We start from the raw sequence: 8,938 nt of genomic DNA, 5'->3' as shown, positions 1-8,938 counted from the left end.
TTTTCATCAGAGAAAAAAGGTCGTTAACTAAAACTATGACGAAAATTTTTCGTCAACGAAATTAACACTGACGCCAAGCGGCAGGCAGGACAGGAACCGGACCACACCGTGGACCCTGCAGAACAAAAGCACAGGGCAGTACCAGTGCCATGAGGAGACCGCAGGTGGTTCCTTTCGGGAACCAATGGATGGGGTACCCCGAAAGACCCCCTTGGACCAAGCCGGGATCAGGCGGTAAGTCTGGATAGCATACCCCCATTCTTTCGATAGCCTCCTCGGCTGGGGAAACTCTGGTCACTGGGCTGACACCACAACAAAACATGTCTTTTGCATTTAACCCATATGTGACATAGCAAGGGGCAGCTAATTCAGCAGCCAGGGAGTAAATCTTGGGGGTGGTATCTTGCTCAGGGTACTTCAATGGTGCCTTGCTGGTCGGGGATTTGAACCAGCAAACATTGAACTATAAATGCAGTTTTCTAACCATTAGGTCACTACTGATTATCAAAAGCTTTTCTAAATGTGCCTCACAATAATCCAGAGGCTGCCTTTATACATGATAAATGAAGCTATTACAACATGTAACAATGCCAATAAGGGAGGTGTTCACTTTAACCAGCATGGTGACATTCTCAGGCATGAATGATTTGAATGATGACCTAATGATGGGACCAGAGTGTAGCACAGTGGGTTGGGATGCTGTGCCTGTGATTGAAAGATGAAGTTCAAATCGTATGGTTGGCAGGGTGATCTCACTGTTGGGCCCTTGAGCAAGACCCTTAATCCCCAGCTGTTCCAGGAGCTGTCTGATCTTGATTTGTTATGAGTTCATTGCTTTGGAAAAAAGCATCAATAAGTAAATTTAATGTTTGCATTTTTGTGACAGACCTACAGGGGGAGCTACGTGACCTGGAACAGTTTTTCTGAGTATACAGCTCAAGTCTGTGATTAGAAGGAGCTTGTAAAAGTGATTTACAGATTTTTTTTTCTTATTCTTTTTCAATTTTTTATGTATATACCTTATATAAAGTGAGATGACTTTAGATCAATGTGATATGTCGTTATTGTCTCGACTACAAAAGCAGTCCTCTGAAAAGCATCATTTTGAAATAGCTACATTATGCCAAAATACGGGCGGACAAGTGCAAATTTCATCAGTAGTGGTTCTGAAGACCTAAAACTCTTAAAAACAAGTAGATAAGTATGGCCCACTAGCTGACCAGGTCCTTCTTGTGAAACAGGATTGTAGTAACGGAGGGAGAAAATGGCAGATTTTTCATCCTCTTTGCATATTGTCCAATAATGAGTTATTCTTTCAAGCAAAAACACAATATTACAATTCAATACCAAACTGACCTATGAGGCTTTATGAAATTCTTCTCACTGCCTCCAGTGGCAGATTGACAGCATGTCATAGTCGGTCCTCATCCATCCCTGTCCCTTATGTTTAGTCCCCAATTGGCCAGCAGGTGTTGCTGGCCATCCTGTTCCCTATGGGAAGGAATTTCCTCGTCAGCACCTCTCTCGTGTGGAGTTCCTCAAGGTTCTATTTTAGCACGCACCCATTTCTCTCTGTACATAGCTGTCAGCCAAGCTTCCATTGCACGCCTACTGCTGGTCCAAAATGCAGCAGCTCGACCACTAACAGGATCATGTAAGTGTGATCGTATTTCTCCTATACCTGCCTCTCTGCACTGGCTTCCAATGCGCTATAGGATAGAGTTCAAGATATTAAGATCTGCTTGATATTTCCTTGTGGTTCGGAAATCCAGGCTAAAGCATAGTGGAAATCAGTTGTTTATAGCTGCAGCTCCAAAGCTGTGGAATGAGCTGTCCCTGCATATTCCTCAGGCACCAACACTTTCCACATTTAAAGTTTAAAAATTTGTTTTTATTCTTAGAGTTTTAACTCAGTATAGCAGTTCTCTGTCATCAAAATACACAAACTCAAACACTAAAAGACACTTTAAGTGTTTATGTTTAAGTGTCTTTAAGTGTTTGTGTTTGTGTATTTTGATAGTATAGCACTTTGTTTCAACTGCAGTTGTGTGAAATGTGCCTCAGAAATAAACTGAGCTTGAACTAAATTGTTAGTAGTTAGCTTAATATCCATCTCTAAACTCTTCTCACAATCATTAGTTTTCCCACCACTGCAGGATCCACACCGGGACTCTCCACTGGCCACTCCAGAGCCGTCCAAAGATTCCTGTCCTGGCATTCCTGGGATCCTTAGGGTCACTATACTGCTGGAGCTCCCAGCCCCCAGATACTGGGCTCCAAAATGCCTTGATCATCATTAGATCTCTTGACACCATAATCCCTAGTTACAGTGTTTACACCATAGCAAACATCTAATATGACTTATGTGGTTTTTCCATTATTTTGTCCAGCCCCTATGTATGATGCATTCAACAAAATATTGAAATTATAACCACTGTGTTGGCATAATACACTGCCCAGCCAAATAAAAAGTCGCCATGTGAATTTCATTGCTGACAGCCCTCTGGTGGGGTATGTTGGAACCTGCAGCATCACTAACTGGTCAGTGTGATGTCCTGATTGCACGAGTGGTGTGTCGTGTGAATAAAGGGATTTGGGTGATTGTGACAGAAGAGGACCGTATTCTTCACCGGGGGGATGAAAGTGGGTTCGCTGGTGGCTTATATCGAGGTGGGGAGGGTAGCTACCCATAGCCAGCATAGGGCGACCAGATACAGTGGACCGGTACTGAACTCTGTCAGCTTAGTGTCTCTGAGGTCCATGCTGTTTGGGCGACGTTATATCAGCATGCCACAGTGTTTAGTACCAGTGAGGCAGATCTGGGTAGAACCTGGCTGGCAGTGCATACAATTGACACCAGTGATGCCCAGCCCATAAAAATGTTGGCTTGGCGGGTCCCTCTGTGGCTCCAGAGATTTATTTCACCTTTATTATACCATACATGTATATGATATGGCGCATTATGGATGTATATAATTATAAATGGTGTGTTTACATATGAAGTTAATAAATTTGATTTATTGGAAAGTGTCAGGATCCCTTGCCATTCTTCCTGTTATTAGCAATTTCTATGTTATTTCTACAGTATGTTCTGGTCAGCCTGCTTTAATGCAACTGAATTCCTCACAATTTCGCGGTCGCAAAGAGGCTCTGCAGAGCTAATTGTGGCTTCCCGATAAATTACGCCAACACCAGAGAGAGGGCGTAGTTAATAAGACTGTCTGTTCACCCTGTTATAGTGAATTTAGATATTTTTCTGTAAACAAATCTAACGTGCTAACTCATTTTACACAACATCGTTCGAATGTGCGCTTTTTCCATTAAATCAGACCGGGCTAAAAAAGTAACAAAAGTTTAAGTAATGTTTATCATGTGATTTATTATATACAAACTCTATTATATTATACATTATACATACAAACTATTATATTTTATTTTATTTATTTGTTATTTTCTTTCTCCTTGCTTTTCTCCTCCGTGTTTATCCACATGCATATGTGTATTAGTTTAGACTCCCAACCGATGGGGGGCGCTGGACTACGAGTGTTGGGCATATATTATCCTGGGCGGGAAATTCATCTTGAATAGATCCTGCACGGCAGCACTGTTGCTTAAACGTATGCTGTTTTTTTTCTCCCAGCGCAGGTTAGGAAATATCTGGGTTTAATACTCGTATATGCCCAATATCAGGTATAATACCATCCCTATTTATTTTGTTTTATTAATCTGTACCGAGTTGTTGTTTAAAGCCAGAAATATATCTTTTCCTTCAGGAAATGCTAAACGCTAGTTAGCGGTAAGAAGCCATCCGCTTAATTCTATATAGCATGGTTAGCTGGGCGCGGGAGTTTGTTTTAAGTACAAAAGACCACGATACAATGCAGCCTTTAAATAAATGGGTTTATTCCTTATTAGGAAAACTTATATTTGTGTTTTTGTACGCCTCGTTGATTGTACCATCTCTAGTGTAGGTTTATTTTATCCTTTGTGAATGGGTCAGTGCGAGAAAGAAACGCAGCCCCATTTCGGTCTCTCTCGCTTTGTATGTGTGTGTGTGTGTGTGTGTGTGTGTGTGTGTGTGTGTGTGTGTGTGTGTGTGTGTGTGTGTGTGTGTGTGTGTGTTTATCGTTTGAATTGTGAACACGTGTTATTGATTGCACCAGAGGGTTATTGTAATCTTTTCATAATAATTGAAATGTGATTAATGCTTACACATCTATTGCAGTATTTCAATATTTACATACTGTTGTGCAGATATATTGCATTTTCTTTTTTTTGTATTAAGCTGTTTCTAAGTTTGAGAAATGATTTTGAAAAAATCCTGCACGGAAGCACTGTTGCTTAAACATGTCCTGTTTTTCTCTCCCAACACAGAACTCTGTCCCCTTATTTCTTTTTGGAGTACACTGGCCTAGCCTTGCAGCTAGGTTGGTTACAAATTTGGGGGCTCGTCCGGGATTAGCATGGTCCTGCGAATGCTAACCTAAGAATTGTGGGATCCAGATTTTTTTATTGAATCGATCACCTGACAGATTTCGCGGACAGCAATGACTACTCTTCGAGAAGTGTGACGACATCCAGAGTCAACTGCTCCCGTTGATCCGTGCTGCAGACACGGAGGTCCTGTATCGCCTTGCAGCATCCTGTAAAGATGAGGTGGCGGAGGAATTGCCAGAAAGAGACGCAGCAACAGTGGAACTCTTCGACTACATTATGGGGTTCCTTAGGAGTGAGGAACTGCGTAGTCTGGAGGACTAAGGGCTGTCCCGTCTGCTTGCTTTCCATGATCTCATCCATGATCTCATCAATGATCTGCAACCACTAGGTAAAGATGCTGATCCTGTTATACAGGATGACATGGGGTCTGCAGTGATACAAGAGGTTACAGTTGTGGAAGCAGCTGCAGCTCATCAGAGGAAGTCAACACTTGTCAGTTTTGCACAGTCACCAATAGACTCTGTATCCAGCGCACTGACCCTAACAGAGGCAGCCGCTTTGTTGCCGCGCCAGGAATTTAGGATACATGGAGGAATGATTTCTGATTCCGATTCTTGATTTAAGTTATGGTAATGTCCGCAGGCAAATTGATGAGGGGTTGGCTGAGAGGTTTACTGAAGCAGAAGTTATTAGAACGGTCCTTAAGGTTATCAAGCCTGGAGTATTCAAAGAGATGCTGGTAATTAGAGAAAATCTCCCCATAGCTATACTTAAACGTCTCTTACGAGTCAACCTTAGGGACAAAGGTAGTACTGAGTTGTTCCAGGAGCAAAATGACAAGGAAACCCCACAACAGTTTGGCTATAGACTGGTTGGATTAAAGCAGCGAGTACTATTTGCTTCACAACAGAGTAGATCTGAGTTTCAATATGACAGTAATTTGGTACAGGGAGTTTTTCTCCATTCGCTTTATCAGGGTCTTGGTGACAAATATGCCTATGTTAGGCGAGAAATGAGACCCCATGTTTGGAATTTAACAATCACTGATGACTTTATACTAGACCTAGTAACACAATTAGTGAAAAATCAGAGCGGTAGAAACACCTAGGCCACGCACAAAAAGCTAAGGCTGCCAGTGTCAGTGTGAAGCCGTGAGAAGGGGTTGACACAGGGAGTTGGCCTGAAACTCAACCTGAAATCAAAGTCAGTCATGAAGCCATCCATGAACTGACGGCACAAGTCTCAGCTCTGACTAGAAGCATCGAGAAAGTCATTACCACTACATAGGGTGACCACCTAATCCATGTCAGGAGGGACACTATGAGCTACTTCAGCTTTTACGAACTACTTTAAAGCTGAAAGGGTTCTGTGCTCTGCTAAAATGTTTTAGTTCCTAGATTGAAAGACTCATCCAGCTGTTTCGCATTAACATTACTGACACATATGCATGATAATAGGAGACTGACCAATCAGCACACGGCAAGAACCCAGTGCTTAAGTGAAATCCTGCTCCTTTTAATTGAAATGTATGAAATGGTGGTTTACAAATCCTGTTGCAGCTCATAGTGTCCCTCCTGACATGGATTAGGTGGTCACCCTACCACTACACCAGCGCTGACACTAGATTCAAACCTCAAAGACCTTGTTACAGCCAGGTGGATGGGAAAACAGGACTCAGGGTACAGTGGATGAAGTAGAAAGAGAGGAGAATATTGTGGATAGGGAGGAAAACCTCATTCAAGACCATGGGGTAGAAGAAATGGTAGAGGAACAACCAGAAATGCATTGTGGGCAGGAGGAAGTAAACATAAGAGGTGATGAAGAGAATGTGAGTGAAGTTGGAGAGTGTGAGAAGGATCTTGAAAAAATCCTGCACGGAAGCACTGTTGCTTAAACATGTCCTGTTTTTCTCTCCCAACACACAACTCTGCCGCCTTATTTCTTTTCTTTTTTTTGGAGTACACTGGTCTAGCCTTTCAGCTAGGTTGGTTACATATACATACAAACTATTATATTATACATACAAACTATTATATTATACATTATACATACAAACTATTATATTATACATTATACATACAAACTATTATATTATACATTATACATACAAACTATTATATTATACATTCCATTATTCACGAAGGTCTCAGGCTTCATGCTGGACTGGGTCACTTCATCTTAGACAGTATCCAGGTCATATCATCCCTGTGCGTGATATAACCTGCAGGGCATCAGGGAAATCCAGTTCGCCATAATTTCATGCTCCCCCTCTTTCAGCTCCTCATATCGTCTCCTCTTCTCATTTAAAATGAGCTCCAGTAATGTTTAAGTAATGTTTATTATGTGAATTATTATATACAAACTATTATATTATACATTATATACACAAACTATTACATTATTATTATATTATATTATATTACATTACACTATTTACAAAGGTCTCAGGCTTCATTATGTTCTGGTCTGGACTGGGTCCAGATCCCTTATCATTCTTCCTGTTATTACCAATGTCTATGTTATTTCTATGTTCTGGTCAGCCTGCTTTAATGCAACTGATAGTGTCCAGGTCATATTGTCCATGGGCCCGGTATAACCGGCAGGGCGTCAGGGAAATACAGCTGGCCATTGCTTCATTTTCCTCCCCCTCTTTCAGCTCCTCATATCGTCTCCTTTTCTCATTTAATATGAGCTCCAGACACCTGCGTAGACGGTGCACATAGAAAGACAGTTATGTGGTGGGGGTTCGACGCAGCCTACAACCTTTTGGGGGAACAAGCCCAGAAGCCTTGGTGGCCTGTGCCTGAAGGGTAAGCGAGGTACTCACATCGTGATTTTGCTCATGTCCTTCAAAATATCGAGCGGGTTTGTGTTGTTTGGAAGGCGAAGGATGGAGGGGGCAAAGACTAAGGCCAGCGAATGTGTGGACATTCGGTTTTGGCCTTCCTCACTGGCCACCCTGAGGAGAAGAAAATTGTCAGAGGTCAGGGAAGGCAGAGGTGGAGTCCAGCTTTGCAATTCAATTCAATACAATACAATTCATTGTGAAGGATATCTGGGAAGTGAGCAAGGGATGCCATCCCACCTGACTAAGTGGAAGAGGAGTCTCTCCAGCATGTCCAGCACCTGGTAGATTCTCCCCAGTTGTTGTGACTTTTCTGGTGGCTCTGCGGTGGGGGTGGAGATATGTTTAATTTCATCATTTGGTACTGGATAGGAGAACTGACCTCCCTGCCCCATCCAGAAGCAGTCAGGCCTCACCCATGGCATGCAGGAAGCCACTGTATTGGCTGAACGTCGTTAGTGGTTCAGGCAGGTTCCGGAGCCATTCACTGACCAGGCCGGTGATACTATGCATGGGGTAGTCCTCCAGACATACCGCTATTGGTATGTGTGGACATTCTATTATGGCCTTCCTCACTGGCCACCCTGAGGAGGAGAAGATTGTCAGAGGTCAGGGAAGGCAGAGGTGGAGTCCAGCTTTGCAATTCAATTCAATACAATACAATTCATTGTGAAGGATATCTGGGAAGTGAGCAAGGGATGCCATCCCACCTGACTAAGTGGAAGAGGAGTCTCTCCAGCATGTCCAGCACCTGGTAGATTCTCCCCAGTTGTTGTGACTTTTCTGGTGGCTCTGCGGTGGGGGTGGAGATATGTTTAATTTCATCATTTGGTACTGGATAGGAGAACTGACCTCCCTGCCCCATCCAGAAGCAGTCAGGCCTCACCCATGGCATGCAGGAAGCCACTGTATTGGCTGAACGTCGTTAGTGGTTCAGGCAGGTTCCGGAGCCATTCACTGACCAGGCCGGTGATACTATGGATGGGGTAGTCCTCCAGACATACCGCCATTGGTATGTGTGGACATTCTATTATGGCCTTCCTCACTGGCCACCCTGAGAAGGAGAAGATTGTCAGAGGTCAGGGAAGGCAGAGGTGGAGTCCAGCTTTGCAATTCAATTCAATACAATACAATTCATTGTGAAGGATATCTGGGAAGTGAGCAAGGGATGCCATCCCACCTGACTAAATGGAAAAGGAGTCTCTCCAGCATGTCGATGCTGGCTGGAGGGAGCATGTCCAGCACCTGGTAGATTCTAGCCAGTTGCTGTGACTTTTCTGGTGGCTCTGCGGTGGGGGTGGAGATATGTTTCATTTCATCATTTGGTACTGGATAGGAGAACTGACCTCCCTGCCCCATCCAGAAGCAGTCAGGCCTCACCCATGGCATGCAGGAAGCCATTGTATTGGCTGAACATCGTTAGAGGTTCAGGCAGGTTCCGGAGCCATTCACTGACCAGGCCGGTGATACTATGGATGGGGTAGTCCTCCAGACATACCGCCATTGGTATGTGTGGACATTCGGTTTTGGCCTTCTTCACTGGCCACCCTGAGAAGGAGAAGATTGTCAGAGGTCAGGGAAGGCAGAGGAGGAGTCCAGCTTTGCAATTCAATTCAATACAATACAATTCATTGTGAAGGATATCTGGGAAGTGAG

This window comes from Paramormyrops kingsleyae, chromosome 12, assembly GCF_048594095.1.
Source record: "Paramormyrops kingsleyae isolate MSU_618 chromosome 12, PKINGS_0.4, whole genome shotgun sequence".
Lineage (NCBI taxonomy): Eukaryota > Metazoa > Chordata > Actinopteri > Osteoglossiformes > Mormyridae > Paramormyrops > Paramormyrops kingsleyae.
Note: the sequence above shows the minus strand (reverse complement) of the source record.